The sequence below is a fragment of the Crinia signifera genome, chromosome 11 (assembly GCF_055691185.1).
Source record: "Crinia signifera chromosome 11, ASM5569118v1, whole genome shotgun sequence".
Classification (NCBI taxonomy): Eukaryota; Metazoa; Chordata; class Amphibia; order Anura; family Myobatrachidae; genus Crinia; species Crinia signifera.
In genome coordinates this window covers 63770885-63784662 of record NC_139227.1, presented here as the reverse complement: position 1 = coordinate 63784662, position 13778 = coordinate 63770885, and the positions used below count along the sequence as shown (strand labels likewise).

General features: G+C 33.2%; 11 non-coding genes across 11 annotated transcripts; all 11 read left to right on the top strand.

The window, feature by feature from the left end:
- The first annotated feature begins 1427 nt into the window (after positions 1 to 1427).
- TRNAS-UGA (transfer RNA serine (anticodon UGA)) lies at positions 1428 to 1509 on the top strand. Its single transcript has one exon. It is a non-coding gene; the product is annotated as a tRNA-Ser (tRNA).
- Positions 1510 to 1946: 437 nt separating this feature from the next.
- On the top strand, positions 1947 to 2028 carry TRNAS-UGA (transfer RNA serine (anticodon UGA)). The gene has a single exon. It is a non-coding gene; the product is annotated as a tRNA-Ser (tRNA).
- Positions 2029 to 2948: 920 nt separating this feature from the next.
- Positions 2949 to 3030, top strand: TRNAS-CGA (transfer RNA serine (anticodon CGA)). Its single transcript has one exon. It is a non-coding gene; the product is annotated as a tRNA-Ser (tRNA).
- Positions 3031 to 3463: 433 nt separating this feature from the next.
- TRNAS-UGA (transfer RNA serine (anticodon UGA)) lies at positions 3464 to 3545 on the top strand. Its single transcript has one exon. It is a non-coding gene; the product is annotated as a tRNA-Ser (tRNA).
- A 1435-nt stretch (positions 3546 to 4980) lies between these two features.
- Positions 4981 to 5062, top strand: TRNAS-UGA (transfer RNA serine (anticodon UGA)). Its single transcript has one exon. It is a non-coding gene; the product is annotated as a tRNA-Ser (tRNA).
- A 1456-nt stretch (positions 5063 to 6518) lies between these two features.
- On the top strand, positions 6519 to 6600 carry TRNAS-UGA (transfer RNA serine (anticodon UGA)). The gene has a single exon. It is a non-coding gene; the product is annotated as a tRNA-Ser (tRNA).
- Positions 6601 to 7036: 436 nt separating this feature from the next.
- On the top strand, positions 7037 to 7118 carry TRNAS-UGA (transfer RNA serine (anticodon UGA)). Its single transcript has one exon. It is a non-coding gene; the product is annotated as a tRNA-Ser (tRNA).
- A 920-nt stretch (positions 7119 to 8038) lies between these two features.
- Positions 8039 to 8120, top strand: TRNAS-CGA (transfer RNA serine (anticodon CGA)). Its single transcript has one exon. It is a non-coding gene; the product is annotated as a tRNA-Ser (tRNA).
- A 433-nt stretch (positions 8121 to 8553) lies between these two features.
- Positions 8554 to 8635, top strand: TRNAS-UGA (transfer RNA serine (anticodon UGA)). The gene has a single exon. It is a non-coding gene; the product is annotated as a tRNA-Ser (tRNA).
- Positions 8636 to 10053: 1418 nt separating this feature from the next.
- On the top strand, positions 10054 to 10135 carry TRNAS-CGA (transfer RNA serine (anticodon CGA)). The gene has a single exon. It is a non-coding gene; the product is annotated as a tRNA-Ser (tRNA).
- Positions 10136 to 10567: 432 nt separating this feature from the next.
- TRNAS-UGA (transfer RNA serine (anticodon UGA)) lies at positions 10568 to 10649 on the top strand. Its single transcript has one exon. It is a non-coding gene; the product is annotated as a tRNA-Ser (tRNA).
- The last annotated feature ends 3129 nt before the right edge of the window (positions 10650 to 13778 follow it).

The following is a 13778-nucleotide window of genomic DNA, read 5'->3' as shown; positions in this document are numbered from 1 at the left end:
TTATAAATCATTATAATTTCATTTTACATAAAACTCAACTACAGTAGATGCTGTATTTTCCAAAATTGCATTTAATGTTACAGCCTTTAAGGAAATATTGTAACACGTTACCTCCACTTCAAGGAATACATTTTTTTATTTTATAACAGTAGTTTATTATGTCCACATTGTTCAGGTAACTTTGGCCACGTGGTTGAGGTAATGAAATCATTCTCCATTAGGGTATACCCATTCAAAATCAAATCCTGCCAGATATGTGAAGTTTTTAAAGCTTGTTGCAAACATAATATACGATCAAGGTGAAGAAAACCAAAGAATGTTTTACTGAAGAATTGAACAAATCTTAGATAATCAACATCATTTTTCACAATGGATTTCTTTCTAAACCAGGTACTTTTAGAATATGAATACTTTCCTTTATTTATAAGAACATGCATAAGACTATATGTAAATATTTTTCTATGGCAACACATGCATGCAGATACTTTCCAACTGGACATAAATCTGCTGAAATATGTATGCTAATGAACTGATAATGGGATTGGAGAGTGTCATTTGTAAAAAATCCAAATAAAAAAAGAATGACACCAATGAAAAATTGTATCCATCTTAAATAATTACTATTTGATGAAATATTGTAACACGTTACCTCTACTTCAAGAAATAAAAATTGTTATTTTATAACAGTAGTTTATTATGTCGACATTGTTCAGGTAACTTTGGCCACGTGGTTGAGGTAATGAACTCATTCTCCATTAGGGTATACCCATTCAAAATTAAATCCTGCCAGATATGTGAAGCTTTTAAAGCTTGTTGCAAACATAATATACGATCAAGGTGAAGAAATCCAAAGAATGTTTTATTGAAGAATTGAACAAATCTTAGATAATCAACATCATTTTTCACAATGGATTTCTTTCTAAACCAGGTACTTTTAGAATATGAAGCCCTTCCTGTATTTATAAGAACATGCATAAGACTATATGTAAATATTTTTCTATGGCAACACATGCATGCAGATACTTTCCAACTGGACTTAAATCTGCAGAAATATGTATGCTAATGAACTGATAATGGGATTGGAGAGTGTCATTTGTAAAAAATCCAAATAAAAAAAAGAATGACACCAATGAAAAATTGTATCCATCTTAAATAATTACTATTTGATGAAATATCAAGGAAACATGCAATGCATTTTAAATAAACAGTGCATTTAAGATGTTGCTCTAAGACTCTGATTTATGTTTCACTAAGCTTAAGAGTAAATGTCCTTGACACTTACATGAGTCTATACTAGCTATTATTTTTTGCAAAGTTTAAGTATTAATATAGCAACAAAATGAGAAAAAGTCTATTGGTTATTTCTACCAACTAGAAATCTGAAACAATATTTCCGCGCTCAATGTTTTCGGTAAACCGCTAGTCAGGTAGTTGTGGCCGAGTGGTTAAGGCGATGGACTTGAAATCCATTGGGGATTCCCCGCGCAGGTTCAAATCCTGCCAACTATGTGAAACTTTTCAATCAAATGTAAAGATAAACTTCTAAATCATTAAAACTTACTTTTCCATATAACTCCACTAGGTGCTAAATTTTCCAAAATGGATCTTAAAGTTACAACTTTTAATGAAATGTTGTAACATGTTACCTCCACTTCAGCAAATAAAAAAAAAAAAAACTTTTAATTTTTAACACCAAGTTATTATGTCTGTACTGTTCAGGTAGCTGTGGCCAAGTGCATGAGGTGATGGACTGTTTCATAATGCACAATATTAAATGTCCTTGATGCCTACATTTTACATTAATCTATATCAGCTATTATATTTGCCAAAGTGTATCTGCTAATATAGTAAAAAAAACTGTGTAAAATTGCATTGGTAACTTATTTCAACTAGAAATATAAATATTTATTATTGAGCTCAAATTTTTGAACTTTGCCACAAGTAAGGTAGTTGTGGCCGAGTGTTTAAGGCGATGGACTTGAAATCCATTGGGGTCTCCCCGCGTAGGTTCAAATCCTGCCAACTACGTGTTGCTTTTCAATCACATGGAAAGACTAGCTTATAAGTCATTATAACTTCATTTTACATAAAACTCGACTACAGTAGGTGCTGTGTTTTCCAAAATTGCGTTTAATATTACAGCTTTTAAGTAAATATTGTAACACGTTACCTCCACTTCAAGGAATAAAAATTGTTATTTTATAACAGTAGTTTATTATGTCGACATTGTTCAGGTAACTTTGGCCACGTGGTTGAGGTAATGAACTCATTCTCCATTAGGGTATACCCATTCAAAATCAAATCCTGCCAGATATGTGAATCTTTTAAAGCTTGTTGCAAACATAATATATGATCAAGGTAAAGAAATCCAAAGAATGTTTTATTGAAGAATTGAACAAATCTTAGATAATCAACATACTTTTTCACAATGGATTTCTTTCTAAACCAGGTACTTTTAGAATATGAAGCCCTTCCTGTATTTATAAGAACATGCATAAGACTATATGTGAATATTTTTCTATGGCAAGACATGCATGCAGATACTTTCCAACTGGACTTAAATCTGCAGAAATATGTATGCTAATGAACTGATAATGGGATTGGAGAGTGTCATTTGTAAATAATCCAAATAAAAAAAAGAATGACACCAATGAAAAATTGCATCCATCTTAAATAATTACTATTTGATGAAATATCAAGGAAACATGCAATGCATTTTAAATAAACAGTGCATTTAAAATATTGCTCTAAGACTCTGATTTATGTTTCACTAAGCTTAAGAGTAAATGTCCTTGACACTTACATGAGTCTATACTAGCTATTATTTTTTGCAAAGTTTAAGTATTAATATAGCAACAAAATGAGAAAAAGTCTATTTGTTATTTCTGCCAACTAGAAATCTGAAACAATATTTCTGCGCTCAATGTTTTCGGTAATCTGCTAGTCAGGTAGTTGTGGCCGAGTGATTAAGGCGATGGACTCGAAATCCATTGGGGGTTCCACGCGCAGGTTCAAATCCTGTCACCTGCGTGAAACTATTCAATCAAATGTAAAGATAAACTTCTAAATCATTAAAACTTACTTTTCCATATAAATCCACTAGGTGCTAAATTTTCCAAAATGGATTTTAAAGTTACAACTTTTAATGAAATGTTGTAACATGTTACCTCCACTTCAGTAAATTAAAAAAAACTTTTAATTTTTAACACCAAGTTATTATGTCTGTACTGTTTAGGTAGCTGTGGCCAAGTGCCTGAGGTGATGTACTGTTTCATAATGCACAAGATTAAATGTCCTTGATGCCTACATTTTACATTAATCTATATCAGCAATTATATTTGCCAAAGTGTATCTGCTAATATAGTAAAAAAAAACTGTGTAAAATTGCATTGGTAATTTATTTCAACTAGAAATATAAATATTTATTATTGAGCTCAAATTTTTGAACTTTGCCACAAGTAAGGTAGTTGTGGCCGAGTTGTTATGGCGATGGACTTGAAATCCATTGGGGTCTCCCCGCGTAGGTTCAAATCCTGCCAACTGCGTGTTGCTTTTCAATCACATGAAAAGACTAGCTTATAAATCATTATAACTTCATTTTACATAAAACTCAACTACAGTAGGTGCTGTATTTTCCAAAATTGCATTTAATGTTACAGCCTTTAAGGAAATATTGTAACACGTTACCTCCACTTCAAGGAATAATTTTTTTTATTTTATAACAGTAGTTTATTATGTCGACAATGTTCAGGTAACTTTGGCCACGTGGTTGAGGTAATGAACTCATTCTCCATTAGGGTATACCCATTCAAAATCAAATCCTGCCAGATATGTGAAGCTTTTAAAGCTTGTTGCAAACATAATATACGATCAAGGTGAAGAAATCCAAAGAATGTTTTATTGAAGAATTGAACAAATCTTAGATAATCAACATCATTTTTCACAATGGATTTCTTTCTAAACCAGGTACTTTTAGAATATGAATACTTTCCTGTATTTATAAGAACATGCATAAGACTATATGTAAATATTTTTCTATGGCAACACATGCATGCAGATACTTTCCAACTGGACTTAAATCTGCAGAAATATGTATGCTAATGAACTGATAATGGGGTTGGAGAGTGTCATTTGTAAAAAATCCAAATAAAAAAAAGAATGACACCAATAAAAAATTGTATCCATCTTAAATAATTAATATTTGATGAAATATCAAGGAAACATGCAATGCATTTTACATAAACAGTGCATTTAAAATGTTGCTCTAAGACTCTGATTTATGTTTCACTAAGCTTAAGAGTAAATGTCCTTGACACTTACATGAGTCTATACTAGCTATTATTTTTTGCAAAGTTTAAGTATTAATATAGCAACAAAATGAGAAAAAGTCTATTTGTCATTTCTACCAACTAGAAATCTGAAACAATATTTCTGCGCTCAATGTTTTCGGTAAACTGCTAGTCAGGTAGTTGTGTCCAAGTTATTAAGGCGATGGACTCGAAATCCATTGGGGGTTTCACGCGCAGGTTCAAATCCTGTCACTTACGTGAAACTATTCAATCAAATGTAAAGATAAACTTCTAAATCATTGAAACTTACTTTTCCATATAACTCCAATAGGTGCTAAATTTTCCAAAATGGATTTTAAAGTTACAACTTTTAATGAAATGTTGTAACATGTTACCTCCACTTCAGTAAATTAAAAAAAACTTTTAATTTTTAACACCAAGTTATTATGTCTGTACTGTTCAGGTAGCTGTGGCCAAGTGCCTGAGGTGATGTACTGTTTCATAATGCACAAGATTAAATGTCCTTGACGCCTACATTTTACATTAATCTATATCAGCAATTATATTTGCCAAAGTGTATCTGCTAATATAGTAAAAAAAAACTGTGTAAAATTGCATTTGTAATTTATTTCAACTAGAAATATAAATATTTATTATTGAGCTCAAATTTTTGAACTTTGCCACAAGTAAGGTAGTTGTGGCCGAGTTGTTAAGGCGATGGACTTGAAATCCATTGGGGTCTCCCCGCGTAGGTTCAAATCCTGCCAACTGCGTGTTGCATTTTAATCACATGGAAAGACTAGCTTATAAATCATTATAATTTCATTTTACATAAAACTCAACTACAGTAGATGCTGTATTTTCCAAAATTGCATTTAATGTTACAGCCTTTAAGGAAATATTGTAACACGTTACCTCCACTTAAAGAAATAAAAATTGTTATTTTATAACAGTAGTTTATTATGTCGACATTGTTCAGGTAACTTTGGCCACGTGGTTGAGGTAATGAACTCATTCTCCATTAGGTTATACCCATTCAAAATCAAATCCTGCCAGATATGTGAAGATTTAAAGCTTGTTGCAAACATAATATACGATCAAGGTGAAGAAATCCAAAGAATGTTTTACTGAAGAATTGAACAAATCTTAGATAATCAACATCATTTTTCACAATGGATTTCTTTCTAAACCAGGTACTTTTAGAATATGAATACTTTCCTTTATTTATAAGAACATGCATAAGACTATATGTAAATATTTTTCTATGGCAACACATGCATGCAGATACTTTCCAACTGGACATAAATCTGCTGAAATATGTTTGCTAATGAACTGATAATGGGATTGGAGAGTGTCATTTGTAAAAAATCCAAATAAAAAAAGAATGACACCAATGAAAAATTGTATCCATCTTAAATAATTACTATTTGATGAAATATTGTAACACGTTACCTCTACTTCAAGAAATAAAAATTGTTATTTTATAACAGTAGTTTATTATGTCGACATTGTTCAGGTAACTTTGGCCACGTGGTTGAGGTAATGAACTCATTCTCCATTAGGGTATACCCATTCAAAATTAAATCCTGCCAGATATGTGAAGCTTTTAAAGCTTGTTGCAAACATAATATACGATCAAGGTGAAGAAATCCAAAGAATGTTTTATTGAATAATTGAACAAATCTTAGATAATCAACATCATTTTTCACAATGGATTTCTTTCTAAACCAGGTACTTTTAGAATATGAAGCCCTTCCTGTATTTATAAGAACATGCATAAGACTATATGTAAATATTTTTCTAGGCAACACATGCATGCAGATACTTTCCAACTGGACTTAAATCTGCAGAAATATGTATGCTAATGAACTGATAATGGGATTGGAGAGTGTCATTTGTAAAAAATCCAAATAAAAAAAAGAATGACACCAATGAAAAATTGTATCCATCTTAAATAATTACTATTTGATGAAATATCAAGGAAACATGCAATGCATTTTAAATAAACAGTGCATTTAAAATGTTGCTCTAAGACTCTGATTTATGTTTCACTAAGCTTAAGAGTAAATGTCCTTGACACTTACATGAGTCTATACTAGCTATTATTTTTTGCAAAGTTTAAGTATTAATATAGCAACAAAATGAGAAAAAGTCTATTGGTTATTTCTACCAACTAGAAATCTGAAACAATATTTCTGCGCTCAATGTTTTCGATAAACCGCTAGTCAGGTAGTTGTGGCCGAGTGGTTAAGGCGATGGACTTGAAATCCATTGGGGATTCCCCGCGCAGGTTCAATTCCTGCCAACTATGTGAAACTTTTCAATCAAATGTAAAGATAAACTTCTAAATCATTAAAACTTACTTTTCCATATAACTCCACTAGGTGCTAAATTTTCCAAAATGGATCTTAAAGTTACAACTTTTAATGAAATGTTGTAACATGTTACCTCCACTTCAGCAAATAAAAAAAAAAAAACTATTAATTTTTAACACCAAGTTATTATGTCTGTACTGTTCAGGTAGCTGTGGCCAAGTGCATGAGGTGATGGACTGTTTCATAATGCACAATATTAAATGTCCTTGATGCCTACATTTTACATTAATCTATATCAGCTATTATATTTGCCAAAGTGTATCTGCTAATATAGTAAAAAAAACTGTGTAAAATTGCATTGGTAACTTATTTCAACTAGAAATATAAATATTTATTATTGAGCTCAAATTTTTGAACTTTGCCACAAGTAAGGTAGTTGTGGCCGAGTGTTTAAGGCGATGGACTTGAAATCCATTGGGGTCTCCCCGCGTAGGTTCAAATCCTGCCAACTACGTGTTGCTTTTCAATCACATGGAAAGACTAGCTTATAAGTCATTATAACTTCATTTTACATAAAACTCGACTACAGTAGGTGCTGTGTTTTCCAAAATTGCGTTTAATATTACAGCTTTTAAGTAAATATTGTAACACGTTACCTCCACTTCAAGGAATAAAAATTGTTATTTTATAACAGTAGTTTATTATGTCGACATTGTTCAGGTAACTTTGGCCACGTGGTTGAGGTAATGAACTCATTCTCCATTAGGGTATACCCATTCAAAATCAAATCCTGCCAGATATGTGAATCTTTTAAAGCTTGTTGCAAACATAATATATGATCAAGGTGAAAAAATCCAAAGAATGTTTTATTGAAGAATTGAACAAATCTTAGATAATCAACATACTTTTTCACAATGGATTTCTTTCTAAACCAGGTACTTTTAGAATATGAAGCCCTTCCTGTATTTATAAGAACATGCATAAGACTATATGTAAATATTTTTCTATGGCAAGACATGCATGCAGATACTTTCCAACTGGACTTAAATCTGCAGAAATATGTATGCTAATGAACTGATAATGGGATTGGAGAGTGTCATTTGTAAATAATCCAAATAAAAAAAAGAATGACACCAATGAAAAATTGCATCCATCTTAAATAATTACTATTTGATGAAATATCAAGGAAACATGCAATGCATTTTAAATAAACAGTGCATTTAAAATATTGCTCTAAGACTCTGATTTATGTTTCACTAAGCTTAAGAGTAAATGTCCTTGACACTTACATGAGTCTATACTAGCTATTATTTTTTGCAAAGTTTAAGTATTAATATAGCAACAAAATGAGAAAAAGTCTATTTGTTATTTCTGCCAACTAGAAATCTGAAACAATATTTCTGCGCTCAATGTTTTCGGTAATCTGCTAGTCAGGTAGTTGTGGCCGAGTGATTAAGGCGATGGACTCGAAATCCATTGGGGGTTCCACGCGCAGGTTCAAATCCTGTCACCTGCGTGAAACTATTCAATCAAATGTAAAGATAAACTTCTAAATCATTAAAACTTACTTTTCCATATAAATCCACTAGGTGCTAAATTTTCCAAAATGGATTTTAAAGTTACAACTTTTAATGAAATGTTGTAACATGTTACCTCCACTTCAGTAAATTAAAAAAAACTTTTAATTTTTAACACCAAGTTATTATGTCTGTACTGTTTAGGTAGCTGTGGCCAAGTGCCTGAGGTGATGTACTGTTTCATAATGCACAAGATTAAATGTCCTTGATGCCTACATTTTACATTAATCTATATCAGCAATTATATTTGCCAAAGTGTATCTGCTAATATAGTAAAAAAAAACTGTGTAAAATTGCATTGGTAATTTATTTCAACTAGAAATATAAACATTTATTATTGAGCTCAAATTTTTGAACTTTGCCACAAGTAAGGTAGTTGTGGCCGAGTTGTTATGGCGATGGACTTGAAATCCATTGGGGTCTCCCCGCGTAGGTTCAAATCCTGCCAACTGCGTGTTGCTTTTCAATCACATGAAAAGACTAGCTTATAAATCATTATAACTTCATTTTACATAAAACTCAACTACAGTAGGTGCTGTATTTTCCAAAATTGCATTTAATGTTACAGCCTTTAAGGAAATATTGTAACACGTTACCTCCACTTCAAGGAATAATTTTTTTTATTTTATAACAGTAGTTTATTATGTCGACATTGTTCAGGTAACTTTGGCCACGTGGTTGAGGTAATGAACTCATTCTCCATTAGGGTATACCCATTCAAAATCAAATCCTGCCAGATATGTGAAGCTTTTAAAGCTCGTTGCAAACATAATATACGATCAAGGTGAAGAAATCCAAAGAATGTTTTACTGAAGAATTGAACAAATCTTAGATAATAAACATCATTTTTCACAATGGATTTCTTTCTAAACCAGGTACTTTTAGAATATGAATACTTTCCTGTATTTATAAGAACATGCATAAGACTATATGTAAATATTTTTCTATGGCAACACATGCATGCAGATACTTTCCAACTGGACATAAATCTGCTGAAATATGTATGCTAATGAACTGATAATGGGATTGGAGAGTGTCATTTGTAAAAAATCCAAATAAAAAAGAATGACACCAATGAAAAATTGTATCCATCTTAAATAATTACTATTTGATGAAATATTGTAACACGTTACCTCCACTTCAAGAAATAAAAATTGTTATTTTATAACAGTAGTTTATTATGTCGACATTGTTCAGGTAACTTTGGCCACGTGGTCAAAATCAAATCCTGCCAGATATGTGAAGCTTTTAAAGCTTGTTGCAAACATAATATACGATCAAGGTGAAGAAATCCAAAGAATGTTTTATTGAATAATTGAACAAATCTTAGATAATCAACATCATTTTTCACAATGGATTTCTTTCTAAACCAGGTACTTTTAGAATATGAAGCCCTTCCTGTATTTATAAGAACATGCATAAGACTATATGTAAATATTTTTCTATGGCAACACATGCATGCAGATACTTTCCAACTGGACTTAAATCTGCAGAAATATGTATGCTAATGAACTGATAATGGGATTGGAGAGTGTCATTTGTAAATAATCCAAATAAAAAAAAGAATGACACCAATGAAAAATTGTATCCATCTTAAATAATTACTATTTGATGAAATATCAAGGAAACATGCAATGCATTTTAAATAAACAGTGCATTTAAAATGTTGCTCTAAGACTCTGATTTATGTTTCACTAAGCTTAAGAGTAAATGTCCTTGACACTTACATGAGTCTATACTAGCTATTATTTTTTGCAAAGTTTAAGTATTAATATAGCAACAAAATGAGAAAAAGTATATTTGTTATTTCTGCCAACTAGAAATCTGAAACAATATTTCTGCGCTCAATGTTTTCGGTAAACTGCTAGTCAGGTAGTTGTGGCCGAGTGATTAAGGCGATGGACTCGAAATCCATTGGGGGTTCCACGCGCAGGTTCAAATCCTGTCACCTGCGTGAAACTATTCAATCAAATGGAAAGATAAACTTCTAAATCATTAAAACTTACTTTTCTATATAACTCCACTAGGTGCTAAATTTTCCAAAATGGATTTTAAAGTTACAACTTTTAATGAAATGTTGTAACATGTTACCTCCACTTCAGTAAATTAAAAAAAACTTTTAATTTTTAACACCAAGTTATTATGTCTGTACTGTTCAGGTAGCTGTGGCCAAGTGTCTGAGGTGATGTACTGTTTCATAATGCACAAGATTAAATGTCCTTGATGCCTACATTTTACATTAATCTATATCAGCTATTATATTTGCCAAAGTGTATCTGCTAATATAGTACAAACAACTGTGTAAAATTGCATTGGTAATTTATTTCAAATAGAAATATAAATATTTATTGTTGAGCTCAAATTTTTGAACTTTGCCACAAGTATGGTAGTTTTGGCCGAGTTGTTATGGCGATGGACTTGAAATCCATTGGGGTCTCCCCGCGTAGGTTCAAATCCTGCCAACTGCGTGTTGCTTTTCTTTTTTTTTTTTTTTATATTTTTATTATTGAGGCATATTATTTCACAATACAATTTATCATTATATCAAGAACATACATTGCAACAATTGTTAGCTGTTACAGAACAATGAATAATAAAACAATTTCAATTTAACATTAAGTCGTTTCTGAGTGGTTTCTGTTTCTTTCAAACACAGGACATGGTTTATGATTTGTTTTAAATTGGATTATCTATAATCTTGCAGGCGTAATCATTACTATGTTCCATAGTGTTGGAGTAGATATCATTTTCCAGAGCCTGGGGTTTCTAACTGAATCTTTCTATCAGCTTAGGTTTATTGGGGTGTTGTTACATGCAAGCTGTGTCATATACCAGGTTGTGTTTTTAAAACTATTGTGCAGTTGTTTCCTAGTGGCCACTGGTAGACTATCTATATAGGGTTCCCATGAGGACAGGAAGTTTTCCACCTTCTTTTCTTTTAACAGTAATGCTTCTGTCCATTCCATTTTAAAAATATGGTTAACTTTGCTTAGGAATAAAGGAAATTGCGGTGGTGAGCTGTCCAGCCACCCCTGCAAAATTGTTTTACGTCCTGCAGCACTAAGGACCAATAGCATTTTTTTAACGTGCCTAGTTGCGCGCTGTTGAGGGGGAAGTATACCTAAAATCGCCCAGTCTGGCGTAATGGTACGTAATTTGTTAATCTAGCTTCCGCGTATCTGCGTATCATGTGCCAGAAGTATTGAACAAATGGGCATGCCCAGAGGCAGTGAAAAATATCTGCTTCTGATTGGTGGCATCTTGGGCATGCCGAATTGTCAACCGTCCCCAGTTGGAATCGACGCATTGGCGAAAGGTAGGTGTAGTGGAAAGTATTTAAAAATAATTCCACATACATGCTGGAAGATAATGTCTTTCTGGAATACTCCAGAGCCTTTTCCAAGTCAGTGATTGTTAAGTTAGGGAAGTGTTTTAGCCAGCTAGACATTCCTCCCTTCACTTTTGCGTTCTCCAATATGGGTCTCAAAAAATTATAGTGGATAGATAGCGCTTTTTTATCTGGTACTTTATATGTTAGTATTGTGTCTAATGTATTATTCCAGTCGGATTTGGAGAAATGATTAATCACATGCTTTACATAGAAACGTGTTTGGATAAACGCTAGGGGGTATGGGGTTATCATTGCGAATTCGTTTGAAAGCTCTGAATATGTGAGTGGACGTTCGTTTTCTTTTGATACTAAATCACGTATTGTGGATATTCCTGCTAATCTCCATAAAGAAAAAGGGTGTGCTGCCATTCCTTCCAAGAAGTTTGGGTTTTTAATTAGGGGCAGGTGCAGGGAGTAGTATGGATTTAGGCCAGATTTTTTCCTCAGTATATGCCATAACTTTCTGGTGGTCCACAGTAGTGGGTTCGATTTTATCATGTCTGGAATTTCTTGGTCGTGTAAATGTAGGAAGCTTATTAAATCACAGTTGGTTAGAAATATCTGTTCCAGGCTAGTGTCAGTGTATGTAGTGGTTTTGTGCATCCAATCTCGTAGGTGTCTTAATATTGCTGCATGACTGCAGATTGTGATGTCAGGTAGGTTAATTCCCCCGTTAAATTTAGGTTGTTGTAGTTTTCTTAAGGCTATTCTACTTCTCCCTCCCTTCCATATGAACTGTCTTATTAGCTTGTTAATTTGCATTGTATCAGTCTTTGTTAGTAGTATTGGTAGGGATTGTATTGGGTATAGTAATCGGGGAATAGCCACCATTTTTAGTAAATTAGCCCTGCCCAGAAAGGATAGTGGTAATTTTTCCCATGATTTGATATTTTCAGTAAGTGTTTGTATTGCCCTGCTAATATTTAATTTGTAGAGATTATGTATATTGCGAGGTAGCAGTATCCCCAAATATGGGATGTGTTCACCTGCCCAGTGAAATGGGAATAATCCAGCCCAGCGTGGAGTGTTTCCAGTTTCCCCCAGTATCATGGCTGTTGATTTATCTAAATTGATTTGCAGTCCTGACAGTGTGCCGAAATCCGAAAGAATTTGCATTATTCGGGGTACCGATTGTTTTGCTTTGCCTACATACAGTAGGATGTCGTCTGCAAAGGCTGAGATTTTTATCTCATGTGTGTTTGACTTGATTCCCTTAAATGCTGTATCATTGTTTAATTTCCTTAGTAACGGGTCTAAAGAGATATCAAAGAGCAATGGGGATAATGGGCACCCTTGCCGTGTCCCCCTTTCCAATTGAAATTTCTCCCCTATTATACCATTCACCATCAGTGATGCCGATGGCGCTTGATATATGTATTTAACCATGTCTATGAATTCCCTGTCAAATTCTCTTCTCTCTAGTATGTTAAACAAGTGGGACCATAAAACTGTATCAAATGCCCTGTTTATGTCCAGACTCAATAGTAGATTATCTTTGCTTGATGGGGCACTTGACATTATTACTGCTGCTATTGCTGTACGGATAGCTTTTATTGCGTGTCTTCCCCTAACGAATCCTACTTGATGGTCTGTAAGTATTGAGGGAAGAATAGATTGTAATCTTGTTGCCATGATTTTAGTGAAAAGCTTAAAGTCCACATTGAGTAAACTGATTGGTCTGTATGAATTCATTAGTGTGGGATCTCTATTTGGTTTGGGTAGAAGCATAATATGTGCTTCATTAAATGATGGAAACCGTGTGCCGTTGTGTTGTATGTCCTTATATAGTTCTAATAGTGTTGGGGCCAGGTGAGATTGCAATAATTTGTAGTATTCCCCCGAGAAACCATCTGGGCCCGGTGATTTGCCCAAGGGGAGGCCAGTAATTACCTCATTTATTTCCTCTAAAGTTATAGGTCCCGCCAGGGCTCCTCTCTGTTCCAGAGTTAGTTTTGGGAGCGTGTCATCTTCCAGGCAAAATTCACCATTTTCAGGGTTAGATGGTGGCGCTCGGAAGAGTGTTTTGAAATGGGTATTGAACAACTTTAAAATTTCTTCTGACCTAGTTGCAATTGTGCCCTTAGTGGTATCTTTCAATGCGGTGATAATGGTCCTAGATTTAAATGGCTTCGATAGAGAAGCTAGGAGTTTACCTGCTTTATTTCCCCACTTATAATATTTGTGTTTAATAAATTGTAAGGATTGC